A 17,213-nucleotide genomic window follows, 5' to 3' on the forward strand; every position below is an offset into this window, starting at 1 on the left:
GGACCACTTGATTGGAAATATCATCAAGGTAATACTAATTACTAGTGCAAGCTAGTGTGATGGGTGAGTGACTTCTTGTAGTTTGAGTTAGTTTTTGATTGACGGTGTTAGTAGTGCAGAAATCTTTTAGCTAAGATCACTCTTTAAGTAGTGCAGAAATCTTTTAGTAGTGCAGAAATCTTTTGGCCGATGTATCAGCACTTTGATTAGCTTCTCTTGGCACATGTTGGATGGTGCACTTGGGTATATTTGGGTAGAGAAAAGTGGCCCTTTTCCCATGGATTTTTATGTAAATTGAATGAAATACTTCAGTTTCACACAATTTTGTTCTTTACTAAAACATTTTCCTAGATGTTTCTATATCTTGTTATAGCTCCAATTTTAGACGCCATCCATAGGTTTATAAAGTGAAGTTTGATCTTTCTTTATTTTTTATGGTCCCTTTTTCTTCAGGTAAACAATATCAGTGGCTATCTTCCTGGAAGAATTGTCTTCTTCTTGGTATGTTATCCTCTATTTTATTATATATTATTTACTTTGGTTGGGATAAGGCTTTTGGATTTAGTATAACTTGTTTCCTCTTGTTGATTCTTTGGTATTGCGTTTCTTTTTTTTATTTTATTTTTTTCCCAGTAGGCAAGTGTGACAAGAAAATATTAGAAGTCCTGCTAGAATAATGATTGGACAAAGTTTCCTGTTTATTTCTTGTGCTGTACCAAGCTCCTTGTGGACTGCATCACAAAGATGACATGCTGTGATGGTAATTTAGTTCAATTCCACCACATTTTGGTGGCTAGGAAGCCTTTCCTTCATATGATTTTGTCTTGCCTTTTATACACTAGGGATGAATCTATGACTTTGAACTACATAGAAAAATTATATACTACAACTTCACCAATAAAGGAGAACAACATTACCATATTGCAGCCATTAAACCAAAAAGTTTATGCATTGTAGGCCTAGTAGATCCCCTCAAGAATTAGTGCTCTGCTTTTAGCAGAATGTACAGTAGGCTTGCTTTTTTGTTGTTCCTTTCCTCTGTACCAAATAAAAAATAAAAACCAAACATGAAAATGCCACAGCTAGCAGTTGGATTGGAGTTGGATCCATTTAGAATTGTTTTGCATTGGAATAGCATTTAGACATGCTTTTTGGAAGCAAATGCTTAGTTTTGTTCTTAGGAGAGGAACGTATACCTCAGTTACCATACTAGAGTACACAAATGCTATGTTAATGATGAATATAAATGTCTTAAATTTCTGTACAAGCTTGCTTCCAGAAATTCTTGCAGGCATTTTGTGTGATTTTGCCTATGGCCTAGATATGGACTACCACATTAATTTTGACAGCTGGTTCAATTGTTGGATTTCCAAAGATTGGTGCCAGAAAATTGTCCTATTTTCTAGTTAAGGTATTTGAGCACTATTTATGCATATCTATTAATTCCCTATGTTCTTTTGGGTAATGTTTTTTTTTTTCTCTTGAACTTTTTAGTAAGGCTCTGTGTGATTGCTAGTTTGGGAGTGGAATTAGATCCACAGAATTTTACAAAATTAAATAGAAATGTAAGCAAAAATATTATTATTAACAACACTTTCTTCATTTTTTTTTATTATTATTTATTGCGGGTAGCTAGAGGTGTAGTCATGTGTGTTTATGGACATGAGTTTGCCGGCATTAATTCTAAGTTGTTCTTATATGTGAAAATGTTGTGCTCGTCTTCAATTTATTCATATGGATTAACATCATATAAAATTTGAATTTGTTAGAACGAAACTTTGAATTTTCTTTACTTTATGACTGTTACCTACCTTTCAATTTTTTTGTTGAATTGTGTAGATTAAATTACTACTGGAACTAAGCTAAGCAATTTTTTAAATGGCAACGATTATGTTTTAAATTTTGATTTGTTTGCAGATCCCTTCCTAGAGACCAGCCAAATACAAGAGATCTAGATTGTTGGGGAACTGTAGGAAGATGAATCATACCTCTAGTGGTGTATTATTATCTGGGGTCGCTATCAATTTGATAGATTTTTTTATCTTATGTTGTTGGTGTAAATCAAAAGTATAGTGTTTCTAAGGAAAAAAATCTGGTTATGAATGTTGTTGCCGGTTTGGCAAAATTGTTAAAATGTTCCAAAATGATATTGCAAAACTTGGATTCAGTCTAAGTTATCATTTTGTAATTAGACAATGCAGATGATTGAGTGAGTTCATTTAATCTAAAGCATTATGCACAATGTTCTCCAAATAATCTCTCTATTAGCTTTGGTTGGTCCACTAATTTGAAGGATGGTCCACAAGAGGAAATCATTTCCAAAGAAAAAATTTTGCAGCAACAAGAAATAGGAGAACTTTAAATATAATGACAGAACCTAAAGATACCTTACCCGCGAACGTCGTTTTGATAAAGAAAAAATAGTTAAATTTTGGTAGGAAAACTGATGTGGCAACGAATATCTTTGCCAAACTTTTATCCAAATTTAGTTTAAGATTTGGTTGACATTTTTTGGAAAAGCATTTGACTCACCATTAGAGTGATTTTGTGAATTGAAACCAATTTTTTGGCATTGGCAAGGCATTTGACAAAACTATTAGAGTTACTCTGATTCAGGTTATGCAAGTTTGGCCAGGTGGCCAATCCAAAAGTAATACCGCTACTAGATATCAAAGCCAAAAAGGCATTAAGTTCTTAACCTAAACAAAAAACAAAAAGTGAAAAAAATGAAAAGGAAAAAAGATATAGGCTAATTTACAGAAAACTAGCTAATAATAACACTTGTCAATATGAGGATTGTTTGGTGCAATTTATTATTGTTTATTTTCTGGTCTATGTTTCAACTGTTTAGTGAAGTTTTACTTACAACTTATTACAGAATAATAAACCCATTAGGTTGAAAATAAATAAATTACCTTCAAAATGGACAGAAGTATTCTTAGCTTTTATTTAGTATCATTTATTCAACTTATAAAAAGATGCAAAAATCTAACCTAAACCAAACTAATCACAATTTATTATTAACTCTATTGAATTCAAATACTCCCTCAAATTGATCCCAAGCCACAAACTCACTCAACTTAACATCTAAAATTTAATATTGTTTGTTTACTACTAAGAATACAAGTTTTGAGCTCAACATTTGTGGACAATCTACTATGCCACTAATGTTTCTTGTCCATATGATGCAGTTCATATCAAGACACCACTTGCCATCCAGTCATATCAAGACACCACTTGCAACAAAGACCCATGAACTACAGCAAGAGGAAATGAAATATTAGAAATTGAATTATAGAAATCTACTAATCAAAACAAAGGAAAGGAAAGAAAATAATCAAAGTGGTTCATTCATACTAGTAGAGATCAGAGAAACAGGGGAGGAACAAAATGGTTTCTCTTTGACTTGAATGTGTTCTCATGGTTGTAATCTAATTTTTTTCGGTGAAATTAGTCAAGTACAAAAATGGTAAGCCAAGTGTAAAACTTGTTAAAGTCTTAAAAAAATCCATTACCTGATCTAACTGATGTCAAAAATCCATTTCGAACAAGACTTCCTTTTTGCTTAACTCATTCCGTTTCTAATTTTGTATTTCTACCTTGCTGAACCAAAAAAAACTCAACAATAATCTCACCGAGTTAACTATATAAACAATTTAATAAAATTGAATAGATTGGGAAAAGAAGAAGAAATTCTCTCACCCACTCCTCATTATTCTAACAAAGTATTCGTAACTGCAAGGAAGCAGTTCATATGTGATATTCAGATGGACAATATGACCTGCTAGGGATGGCAATTTGAACCCGGCCCGACGGGGACCCGACCCCCCGACCCCAATTAGAACGGGTTTTCCTCGAAAATTATCCCCATAGGGCGGGGGATGGTATTAAAAATTAAATCCCTGGTAATTTTTGGGCCTGGGCCGGGGACGGTGATAGGTACCTCAACCCCGGCCCAGCCCAGCCCGACCCCGCCCCGAATATCCTCTATATATATATATATGTTAAGGCTTTATTATATTATTATCTAATATCTACTTCTAAGTTCTCATTCTTTCTCTCTGGTTCTTCTTAACTCTCTCTCTCTCTCTCTCTTGTTCTTCTCCCTCTATTCTCTGTGCGAGAGATGAATGAGCACCTTCCACTAGATCTAAGCCGCGACGGAGAAAAAGCCTAGAGACAGATCGGCGACAGAGAGTTTCTTCTACCACCAGATCTAAGCCGCGACGGAAAAGAAGCCTAGAGACAGATCAACGACGAATAGTTTCTTCTAAATCCGAGCCGCGATGAACATGTCTTCGCACCACTGGTTCTCAACTATATATATACACTGGTTCTCACCTATATCAACATCATTGATGTACAGATCTAGATCTTCACGATATATATATATATACACCGACCTCTCACATCTTATTATCTAAGGTAATATATATATATACATATACATATATATATATATATATACATATATACATTTTGTTGTTGTTGATGTTGATGATGATGATACTCTAGTTGTTGTTGATGTTGATGATGATAAGCTACAGCAGCTGCTATTTTGTTTTTTTTTTTGTCGGGGAATATTCGGGATTCAGAAAACCCGAACCCCGTTAGGGGGTGGGGGTGGGGACGGTGATAGGTTCCCCGTCAGGGATCGGGACCGGGACCGGGGAAATTTTCACCATCGGGGATCGGGGACAAGGAGTGTGATCCCCGGCCCCGCCCCGCCACATTGCCATTCCTATGACCTTCAACATTAGGAACCAACCAACCAATACAAGTATTTTTTTTTCTTTCCAAACAGAAGGCATCAACATATTAAACCCAAAAAAAAAAGTTTTCAGAAAAATAAATATACCTTAGAAGCTCCAATCTATAAATTTCTGCTATCTGTCTTTTAAACACCATCTAACAAACCTTAAAATTCAAACCAAATTTCTATTTCTACAGTTAAAAAGAAACAAATACAACACCATGTTCTGAAGCTCCAATCTATAACCACTATATTGCTTTAGCAAAAACTCATTAGCACCAAGTTTCTACACCAACTTAGCCTTAAAACCAGTCATTATATTTCACAAATTTCTTTGATGATAAATAATTTATCCTCTAGACTAAACAACATGACTCAACTAAACTGGAGAGGAGACATATCCGCATCCGTATGTCATTCACATCCTTGCCCAAGGAGCTATGATTTATTGCATGAAGCTGGCCTCTTTTCTATTGAACGACTTTGTCCATGGTTTTTCATGCATATTTCAAGTAAACCAACATTGTCAGAAATTTCATAAACAAATCAAGTAGCTCGCAATAAGAAAAATTTTAAACCATGATGGACATGAGAAAGTTGCCCATAATTTGTATAAATTAGAGAAAAAATTATATGGAGGATAGCTCTAATGCACACTACTCCTTTTAAGAGTACATAATTTCAAAGCAGATTAACATGGCAAAACTCAAAGACAAAACTTGTTATCTAAAAACCATAAATTATTTAAATCACATTTGGTATTTTCTGCCGAGAGTGATAGGTTCCAAAGAGGAACAATTAGAAAGATGCTTTATTGGACACTGTCAATAAGTCCACACTCAAATTTGTCATATGAAACTCTTGAAAGGGCCACAAACTACTTTGACCAAAACAAAATTGGCAAATAAAAAGTCAAAACAGAAAAGTCATAGTCAACAATGCTTTAAAATCTATGACCAACAATTTAATTCAAAAAAATAAGCATTTGTCTAACCTACCGTCACTGTAGTCATTCAAGCTTTACCTGATAGAGGCAACAACAATGATCAAACTGAGAAAGAATACACACATACATATAGAGAGAGATGGGCCAAACTTGCTAAAGAGTGATGTCCATCATAAATAAAAGTATTCCAGACACACACACACACACACACATATACACAAGTAAATCAACAACAAATTGTAGAAGAGGTAATAATTTGAAAAAAAAAAACAGAAACAAAAGCAAACCATTCAAAATTTTAGTCAACAATAAAAGAATGTATCCTATTCAAATCCACAACCCAACACACACACACACACACACACAAAATCAAAAGCATTAACATTAACATTAACATACACTACTAATCAAAAACATTAAAAAAGAAAAAGAAAAAAAAACCACAAACCACAAACCTAAACAATTACGATAAATATGGCAATGTTTATCTATTGTGACCATTCAATTACCTTGAAGTCCTGAGCAATTTCATGGACAAGCCTCTTGAATGGAAGCTCCAAGATCAGGAGCTCAATACTCTTTTGGTACCTACAAATTTCGCTACACATCAATTAATTAAGATAACAAAGAATCTAAAAAACACAAGAATTGTTACAAATATTGTAACCATAATTCAAGCTTTAATTCACTAAGTAGAGAAGAATTTACTTGCCTAAAGAGGTGGCTTCCTAGTTGTAAGAAGGGCTACCAAAAGAATTTGTTTATTTAGAACAGCAAAAACCAGTGAACTCAACACTATCATGAAGAGCCAAAAACAAAGGCATTAAATCTGCTTCAAAAACTATGAAATATAGTGGCTAAGGATTTGCAAACCATCATTTAAAAACCAATGCTGTGAAGCCACAATCTAACTGTAACGCCCTCAAAAAAAATACATAAAACCCATCTCTTTGGACATGCATTGATACAATGAAACCAACCATCTTTCCATTAATCTAAGTAGTTCTTACAAAGTATTACATGTTAACAACAAAAGCAAATGCTCTACGGGCTTACAGCTTTCCAAGTAAACACTTGGTTACAAAAAGAAGAGTGCTAACTCAATACATATTAAGCCCTTGGCTTGAATTTACATGTAATACATCAAAAGAAAGCAAATAACAAAGCAGTCTGTCTGCCTCTAGCCTCCCAAGCTATGTCCTTGGAGGTGACATGCTACCTGTACCTGAAAATGATGTCCCATTGTCACGACCGCAAACCGCCCCTAGTAGTTTGGTGCCGTGATGGCCAGCAATCCGAGATTACCAAAGGCCAACTTTCAAAAGCTTAACACAATCAGAGTATAGTATAGGAGCTCACAGATGCGGAAGCGATAAATCAAAATACAAGTGGTCCATAAGAGCTGTGCATAGATCAAATGTAATGACAAACATGACATAGTTTCTCATTCGGTTGATAATAAACGAAATACATATCAGAATCTTGATCAAAAGGCTTCTAGAGCCGACATGTACAAATGCAATGATTACAAGCCAAAGAAGCATAATCTTCAAGATTTGCCGACGAAAATACAAATTTTCCGACATAGAACAAGTCAAGCCGACATGACAAGAATCCAAAACAAGCTTTGCAAAACATTTCTAGGCGTCGCCGCCGTCCTGCTCATCACCTACATATATATAGAGAGGGTGAGCTTGGATACTCAGTGAATGGTACTAGTAATAAAGGTTTTGCATGAATATAGACGAAGTCTTTTCCAAACAAAACATGCCAAGACCATACGAATATTAGCCGAGATCCTTTCAGAGCAAAACACATCAAAACTTTATCAAAGCAAGAGATGAACCGTATTCATCTATCAAGTCTTACAAGTCTCAAGGGATGCTTATTGGCATCGGCAAAACATAAATCAAGCTTTCCGAACAAACAAATCCACGTGGTAAACCGTCAGTGGCAAAACAAAGACTGCACGATTCGTAATCGATTAGTCGAAGGTACTGCGAATGTTTATAGTCCTCCAGCACAAGGGACTTGTGTTACTTAAGCCCGTAGCTCTTTTTAACACGATGGTCTTGTGTTACTTAGGCCCGTAGCCCCCTTTAACACGATAGTCTTGTGTTACTTAGGCCCGTAGCCCGTTTTAACACGATAGTCTTCCCAAGAAAGGACCGTATCCTTTTATACTTAGTGCTGCGAAAGTTTAGAGTCCTCCAGCACAAGGGACTTTCAAGGATGACATCAAAACAAAGCTTATAATTGATACATCAAAACAGAGCTATTCATTCATACTTAACAAATACTTTCGTCAAAACAAAGCAAAGTAAGATTTATCAAAACAGTATAACATAGCTTTATTAAAAATACCACTCACTTAGATCTCCTCGGGTGTGGGCTCAAAGCAAAGATCAAGGACCTACAATCGCATGGCAATCACATTCTCAAAACAAGCTTTATATGCATGCAAATGATCCCGGCATTCTCACCAGATCCAAGTCAATGACAAAGCAAAACATGCTGGGAGTTTAAACACTGCTTCCGTCTCATGAAAACACACTGGGTACCAACCAGGTCTTTGCCGAGGTCCCACACCTCCTTGCCGAGGTGTGGTCCCGATGGCCTCATTCAAAAGCAAAGTCGGGAAAACTTGGGTTTCCCTTTGAAGAACATGAAGAACATGATGAACATGATCATGAGGAAGATGAGTGCAAGATCATAACTTGTTACAAAAATCTGAGATTTCATGCCAAAAGTTCAAAACATGGACCTGGGTACCCATACAAAGGTCATGCAAGAACAAACACAAAAACATGGTTTTAGCTCCAAACTTTCGGATCAAAACGAGACTTTCTTCAAGAACATGTGAATACAATCTTTCTCTTTCGAAACCAACTTCAGATCGATGCATAACATGCAAAATAGATTCGATCATGCAATGCAGCTAGATGATCAATAAGAACAACAAGAGTAGATTAAGATTCTAACCTCAAAACTCGAATCCAACGGTTCAAACCTCGAAGATCAAGCTTGGAAGATCTATTCTCACTCAAGAACTTCTCCTCCTTTCTCTAGAGCTTCTCTCTCTAAAGGCAAGGATTTGAGACAAAAATGATTTATTTCTAGGTTTGCCGGCTGTCTTAACAATCAGCTCGGACACGTGGCACTACTGGGTTGGTTCGACTCAAAAGGTGATTGATTGATAAGACAAGTCTATGACAAAGCGTATGCAGCAAGCTAAGGCTAGACACATCGGCAAGTAATGACATCGGCTAAAGTTAAAGCTTCGGCAACAGGGTAACAAAGACATCGGCTAGGGAGGACGACACTTGACTAAGCTGTGCCACACCTCGGCCCAGATGTGCCACACCTCGGTCTAGGTCATACCTGCCCAAGGATAAGGATCACTAAGTGCAAAACATCTCAGCAACAAGCCCGGGGTAAAGATGGGGGTCGACCAAGCGGTTCCAAAACAGTTCCAAATACAAAGGTTCAGAGGTGAACTAAGCTCAAGATGACCTCGGTTACACACCAAACAAGGAACAAAATCATGCAAGCAATACTTAAACAAAACAAGGCAAGGCAAAACTTGCAAAACAACATAACAAGACGAGATCATGCATGAATGTATGCAGGTATGATAAGAGTAAGGTGAGGGTTGCTACAGTCTACCCCCTTAAAGAAGTTTGGTCCCCAAACTTAAATTACCTTGCTCTATAAACAACTCCGGATAACGGATTCTCACATCCTCTTCCTTTTCCCACGTGGCTTCTGTGCCATAATGCTCCTTCCATTCGAACTTTACCATTGGTATCGATTTGTTTCTCAACTACCTCACTTGTCTGTCAATAATCCTCATTGGTTTCTCCTCGTAGCCCAAATCCTCATTAACCGTAATCCCAGAATGATCAATTATATGTAGTGGATCTCGGATGTACTTCCTCAACATCGAAACATGAAACACATTGTGGACTTGGCTTAAATCTGGCGGCAAAGCAAGTCTGTAGGCAACGGGGTTAATTCTCTCAAAAATTTCAGACGGTCCAATATACCGGGGTGCTAATTTACCTTTCTTTCCGAATCTTGAAACTCCTGTCATCGGCGAGATCCTCAAAAATACATGATCCCCAACCTCGAATTCTAGCTCCCTTCTCCTCTGGTCGGCATAACTCTTCTGTCGACTCTGCGCGGTTCTAATCCTCTGTTGAATGAGCTTAATCTTTTCGGTCGTTCCTTGAACTAACTCGGGGCCAATCAAAGCTGTATCTCCCACCTCGATCCAACATATCAGCGACCTGCACTCCCTTCCATACAAAGCTTCGTACGGCGCCATTCTAATGCTGGCTTGATAACTGTTGTTGTATGCGAATTCTACTAATGGCAAATGCGATTCCCAACTTCCCTTGAAATCCAATACACACATTCTGAGCATATCCTCAAGTGTCTGAATGGTTCTTTCCGTTTGCCCATCAGTCTGGGGGTGAAAAGCTGTGCTAAACCTCAACTCAGTCCCCAAGGCTCCTTGCAGGCTCTGCCAAAATCTGGAAACGAATTTCGAATCTCGATCTGATACAATGGACACCGGCACACCGTAAAGTCTAATAATCTCATTCATATACAGTTTGGCAAGTCGGTCGACATTGAACGTAGTTTTAACTGGCAAGAAGTGTGCTGACTTAGTTAACCTGTCAACGATCACCCAAATTGAATCCATACCTCTTTGCGTCCTCGGCAAACCCACCACAAAATCCACGGAGATGTGTTCCCATTTCCACTCAGGAACTGATAAGGGTTGTAGAAGCCCTATTGGTCTCTGGTGTTCTGCCTTCACTTGCTGACAACTCAGACATTGAAATACGAACTCAGCTATTTCTCTTTTCATATTTGGCCACTAGAAGGTCCGCTTCACATCTTGATACATCTTGGTGCTTCCTGGATGAACGGAAAATTTGGAGTTGTGGGCTTCTTGCAAAATCTTCCTTTTCAACTCTGGGATGTCGGCCACACATAACCTTCCTTCAAACTTGAGCACTTGATTTTCGATGGTATACCCTGATCTCGGCTTTGTGACAATCTCCTCGGCTACTTTCTTGAAGAATTTATCCTCCATCTGTCTTGTCCTTACCTCATCAACAATAGTCGGCTCTACTGCTATCATGGTCAAACACGCCAAATTTCCCTCTGACTTCCTGCTCAAAGCGTCGGCCACGCTGTTAGCTTTACCTGGGTGATATTGAATTTGCATATCATAGTCTTTCAACAACTCAAGCCACCTTCTCTGTCTCAAATTCAATTCTTTCTGAGTGAACAGGTACTTTAAACTCTTGTGATCCGTAAAAACCTGACAAGAAGCTCCATACAAGTAGTGACGCCAAATCTTTAAAGCAAATACGACGGCTGCTAGCTCCAAATCATGGGTGGGATAGTTCCTTTCATGTGGTTTCAACTGACGAGATGCATATGCTATGACTTTACCCTTTTGTATCAATACACAACCCAAACCCTTATGCGATGCATCATTATAGATATGAAACTCTTCATTACCTGATGGGAGTACGAATACTGGTGCTGTAACTAACCTCGTCTTCAGTTCCTGGAAAGCTGACTCTCGATCTTTAGTCCATTCATACAGTGTTCCCTTCTTAGTCAATTGTGTCAATGGAATTGCAATTCTTGAGAAATCCTTCACAAACTTCTTGTAATAACCTGCCAAACCCAGAAAACTACGAATCTCGGACACATTAGTCGGCCTCGGCCAATTTACTACGGCTTCAACTTTGCTAGGATCAACCGAGATACCCTCTTCATTAATCACATGACCCAAGAATGAGATAGTAGGAAGCCAAAACTCACACTTGTTAAACTTAGCATACAATTTCCGGTCTCTCAAAATCTGTAAGGCAAGTCTCAAATGATTTTCATGTTCAGCTTTACTCTTGGAATAGATCAATATATCATCAATGAAGACAACAACAAATTCATCTAAATACGGCTTGAAGACTCTGTTTATTAAATCCATAAATGCAGCAGGGGCATTGGTCACCCCCAAAGGCATTACTAAAAACTCGTAGTGGCCATACCTTGTCCGAAAAGCAGTCTTCTCAACATCTTCGGCTTTAACTCTAAGCTGGTGGTAACCAGACCTAAGGTCAATCTTAGAAAAGACTCGTGCTCCTTGTAACTGGTCAAGCAAATCATCAATCCCAGGTAATGGGTACTTGTTCTTAATGGTGACCTTATTAAGTTCTCTGTAATCAATACAAAGACGGAGTGTGCCACCCTTTTTCTTAACAAATAAAACAGGCGCTCCCCATGGTGAAGTGCTCGACCTAATAAATCCCTTATCCAACAATTCTTGTAATTGCAGTTTCAATTCCCTAAGTTCAGCTGGGGCCATCCTGTAGGGTGTTTTGGAGATCGGCTGGGTTCCCGGCATGATATCAACAGTAAACTCTATCTCTCTATCGGCTAAGTGGCCAGGCAATTCGTTTGGGAAGACGTCGGGGAATTCATTAACAACTGGGATGTCGGCTAAATTAACATTTCCATTCTGATCACCCAGTATACTACACAAGTAGCCTCGACACCCTTTCTGAATTAACTTATAGGCCTTAATGGACGAAATCAAGTAAGGTGGGGGCACTATCCCTTTACCCTGGAAAATAACCTCGGCTAGGTTTGGGGGTCTCAGTGTGACACTTTTCGAAACACAATTAATAGATGCATGATTTGCGACTAACCAATCCATTCCCAGTATAACATCAAAATGAGTTATGTCTAGAGGCATTAAATCTACTAACAATTCAACATTCTCAATCACAACAACACATGCTCTATAAACGGATACAACAATCATAGATCTCCCAGATGGAGTAGACACAGATAATACATAATCAAGGGGCTCTAGTTCTCTATTAATTTTCTCGGCAAACTTAGTAGATACAAACGAATGCGTAGAACCCGAATCAATCAACACATAGGCATCTTGGGAGCAAATTAGGAGTATACCTGACACCACTGTCTCAGCATTCTGAGTGTCCCCTGGTACTAGCACAAACACTCTGCCCTGTCTCGTTTGTCCTTTTCCAACATTACCCTTCTGGACGGAACCCGAGATATTCTCACCTTTCTTATTGTTATCAGCCTTTGTCTTAGGGAAATCTTTCACATAATGACCCATTTCGCCACATTCATAGCAAGCTCCAAATGTCCGACGACAGACCCCGAAATGTTGCTTCCCACAATCCGAACACGTCGGTTTAGCATTACCTTCCTGTCTTAGGTTACCAGCACTGCCCATGTTCGTCTTCTTCTTGGTGCCCAGCTGTGCTCGGCGATTGTCATAGTTCTGTCTCTTTCACTGGTTCTCCCCCGAGCTCTGGTATCGATTCAGGTTAGCTTCGGCCAGAATGGCTTTGTCCAACACTTTGGCGTAAGTCGGCATATTGTACAAGTTAACCAGGTCTTGAATCGGTCCGCAAAGCCCACTCTCCAACTTCCTGGCCTTCATGTATTCATCGTTGGCCATGTGAGGTGCAAACCTCGCCAATTCAGTAAAAGCGCGGTCGTATTCCGCCACTGTTTGGTTGCCTTGCGTCAAAGTCTGAAATTCGGTAGCCTTGCAGTTTCGAACACTTAGGGAAAAGTGTTTGTTGTAGAACAACTCTAAGAATCGGGTCCAGGTCAAATCTGGATTGCTTTCTCGAACCATCATCCACCATCTGCGAGCGTCATCATCTAACGTGAATGCTGCCAACGTCACCTTTTGAGCGTCGGTGCTAGGAAAGATCTCGAACAGCTTTTCTATTTCCAAAACCCACGCCTCGGCCTTCATCAGCTCTATACCCCCAGAGAATCTCGGTGGTTTCATTTTCTTGAACTCCCTGATCAAAGCTATCGTGCCATCCCCATATAAGGCTGGCTGCGGAGGAACTTGCGGCATTGAAGGAGGTGGAGGCGGAACTACATTTCGGCCGTTGGTCTGCTCGGCCTGAGTCGACGTAGCACTAGCGTACTGCTGTCTTGTTTGCCTCAACTCGCGGGCCAAACCTTCAACTAATCTTTCCAGTCTGTCCAATCTGTCTTCGGGCTGATCTCGGCCAATTGGAGGTCTACCTCTCCTCATGATGCTATGAGCATGCAAAGTGTGACTTTAAAACAAATAAGCAAATAACCACGTAGGCAAGTAACAAATAGGTATGTCAAGACAATGCACACCTCGTTCAAATAGCAAGCACCATGATGCAACCCTAATATCTTTCTAAGGGAAATCCTATGCTCTTTAGGACTCAAAGTGTGTAAATAACGTATACTGAGGAACTTGTGCTCTGATACCATTCTGTCACGACCCCAAACCGCCCCTAGTAGTTTGGGTGCCGTGATGGCCAGCAATCCGAGATTACTGAAGGCCAACTTTCAAAAGCTTAACACAATCAGGGTATAGTATAGGGGCTCACAGATGCGGAAGCGATGAATCAAAATACAAGTGGTCCATAAGAGCTGTGCATAGATCAAATGTAATGACAAACATGACATAGTTTCTCATTCGGTTGATAATAAACGAAATACATATCAGAATCTTGATCAAAAGGCTTCTAGAGCCGACATGTGTAAATACAATGATTACAAGCCAAAGAAGCATAATCTTCAAGATTTGCCGACGTAAATACAAATTTTCCGACATAGAACAAGTCAAGCCGACATGACAAGAATCCAAAACAAGCTTTGCAAGACACTTCTAGGCGTCGCCGCCGTCCTGCTCATCACCTACATATATATAGAGAGGGTGAGCTTGGATACTCAGTGAATGGTACTAGTAATAAAGGTTTTGCATGAATATAGCCGAAGTCTTTTCCAAACAAAACATGCCAAGACCATATGAATATTAGCCGAGATCCTTTCAGAGCAAAACACATCAAAACTTTATCAAAGAAAGAGATGAACCGTATTCATCTATCAAGTCTTACAAGTCTCAAGGGATGCTTACTGGCATCGGCAAAACACAAATCAAGCTTTCCGAACAAACAAATCCACGCGGTAAACCGTCAGTGGCAAAACAAAGACTGCAGGATCCGTAATCGATTAGTCGAAGGTACTGCGAAAGTTTATAGTCCTCCAGCACAAGGAACTTGTGTTACTTAAGCCCGTAGCTCTTTTTAACACGATGGTCTTGTGTTACTTAGGCCCGTAGCCCGCTTTAACACGATAGTCTTGTGTTACTTAGGCCCGTAGCCCGCTTTAACACGATAGTCTTCCCAAGAAAGGACCGTATCCTTTTATACTTAGTGCTGCGAAAGTTTAGAGTCCTCCAGCACAAGGGACTTTCAAGGATAACATCAAAACAAAGCTTATACTTGATACATCAAAACAGAGCTATTCATTCATGCTTAACAAATACTTTCGTCAAAACAAAGCAAAGCAAGATTTATCAAAACAGTATAACATAGCTTTATTAAAAATACCACTCACTTAGATCTCCTCGGGTGTGGGCTCAAAGCAAAGATCAAGGACCTACAATCACATGGCAATCACATTCTCAAAACAAGCTTTATATGCATGCAAATGATCCCGGCATTCTCACCAGATCCAAGTCAATGACAAAGCAAAACATGCTGGGAGTTTAAACACTGCTTCCGTCTCATCAAAACACACTGGGTACCAACCAGGTCTTTGCCGAGGTCCCACACCTCCTTGCCGAGGTATGGTCCCGATGGCCTCATTCAAAAGCAAAGTCGGGAAAACCTAGGTTCCCCTTTGAAGAACATGAAGAACATGATGAACATGATCATGAGGAAGATGAATGCAAGATCATAACTTGTTACAAAAATCTGAGATTTCATGCCAAAAGCTCAAAACATGGACCTGGGTACCCATACGAAGGTCATGCAAGAACAAACACAAAAACATGGTTTTAGCTCCAAACTTTCGGATCAAAACGAGACTTTCTTCAAGAACATGTGAATACTATCTTTCTCTTTCGAAACCAACTTCAAATCGATGCATGACATGCAAAACAGATTCGATCATGCAATGCAGCTAGATGATCAATAAGAACAACAAGAGTAGGTTAAGATTCTAACCTCAAAACTCGAATCCAACGGTTCAAACCTCGAAGATCAAGCTTGGAAGATCTATTCCCACTCAAGAACTTCTCCTCCTTTCTCTAGAGCTTCTCTCTCTAAAGGCAAGGATTTGAGACAAAATGATTTGTTTCTAGGTCTGCCGGTTGTCTTAATAATCAGCTCGGACACGTGGCGCTACTAGGTTGGTTCGACTCAAAAGGTGATTGATTGATAAGACAAGTCTATGACAAAGCGTATGCAGCAAGCTAAGGCAAGACACATCGGCAAGTAATGACATCGGCTAAAGTTAAAGCTTCGGCAACAGGGTAACAAAGACATCGGCTAGGGAGGACGACACTTGACTAAGCTGTGCCACACCTTGGCCTGGGTGTGCCACACCTCAGTCTAGGCCATACCTGCCCAAGGACAAGGATCACTAAGTGCAAAACATCTCAGCAACAAGCCCGGGGTAAAGATGGGGGTCGACCAAGCGGTTCCAAAACAGTTCCAAATACAAAGGTTCAGAGGTGAACTAAGCTCAAGATGACCTCGGCTACACACCAAGCAAGGAACAAAATCATGCAAGCAATACTTAAACAAAACAAGGCAAGGCAAAACTTGCAAAACAACATAACAAGACGAGATCATGCATGAATGTATGCAGGTATGATAAGAGTAAGGTGAGGGTTGCTATAGGACCGTATCCTTTTATACTTAGTGCTGCGAAAGTTTAGAGTCCTCCAGTACAAGGGACTTTCAAGGATGACATCAAAACAAAGCTTATACTTGATACATCAAAACAGAGCTATTCATTCATACTTAACAAATACTTTCGTCAAAACAAAGCAAAGTAAGATTTATCAAAACAGTATAACATAGCTTTATTAAAAATACCACTCATATAGATCTCCTCGGGTATGGGCTCAAAGCAAAGATCAAGGACCTACAATCACATGGCAATCACATTCTCAAAACAAGCTTTATATGCATGCAAATGATCCCGACATTCTCACCAGATATAAGTCAATGACAAAGCAAAACATGCTGGGAGTTTAAACACTGCTTCCGTCTCATGAAAATACACTGGGTACCAACCAGGTCTTTGCCGAGGTCCCACACCTCCTTGCCGAGGTGTGGTCCCGATGGCCTCATTCAAAAGCAAAGTCGGGAAAACTTGGGTTTCCCTTTGAAGAACATGAAGAACATGATGAACATGATCATGAGGAAGATGAATGCAAGATCATAACTTGTTACAAAAATCTAAGATTTCATGCCAAAAGTTCAAAACATGGACCTGGGTACCCATACAAAGGTCATGCAAGAACAAACACAAAAACATGGTTTTAGCTCCAAACTTTCGGATCAAAACGAGACTTTCTTCAAGAACATGTGAATACTATCTTTCTCTTTCGAAACCAACTTCAGATCGATGCATGACATGCAAAACAGATTCGATCAT

General features: G+C 39.2%; 1 long non-coding RNA gene across 1 annotated transcript; it reads right to left on the bottom strand.

Moving 5' to 3' along the window:
- Positions 1 to 2,923: 2,923 nt before the first annotated feature.
- Positions 2,924 to 6,299, bottom strand: LOC114264216 (uncharacterized). The gene is made up of 2 exons (XR_014347853.1): positions 5,134 to 6,299; positions 2,924 to 3,257 (listed from the first exon to the last, which is right to left on the bottom strand). It is a non-coding gene; the product is annotated as an uncharacterized LOC114264216 (long non-coding RNA).
- Between the last annotated feature and the right edge of the window lie 10,914 nt (positions 6,300 to 17,213).

The sequence above is a fragment of the Camellia sinensis genome, chromosome 1 (assembly GCF_055761805.1).
Source record: "Camellia sinensis isolate YWXY chromosome 1, ASM5576180v1, whole genome shotgun sequence".
NCBI classification, from domain to species: domain Eukaryota; kingdom Viridiplantae; phylum Streptophyta; class Magnoliopsida; order Ericales; family Theaceae; genus Camellia; species Camellia sinensis.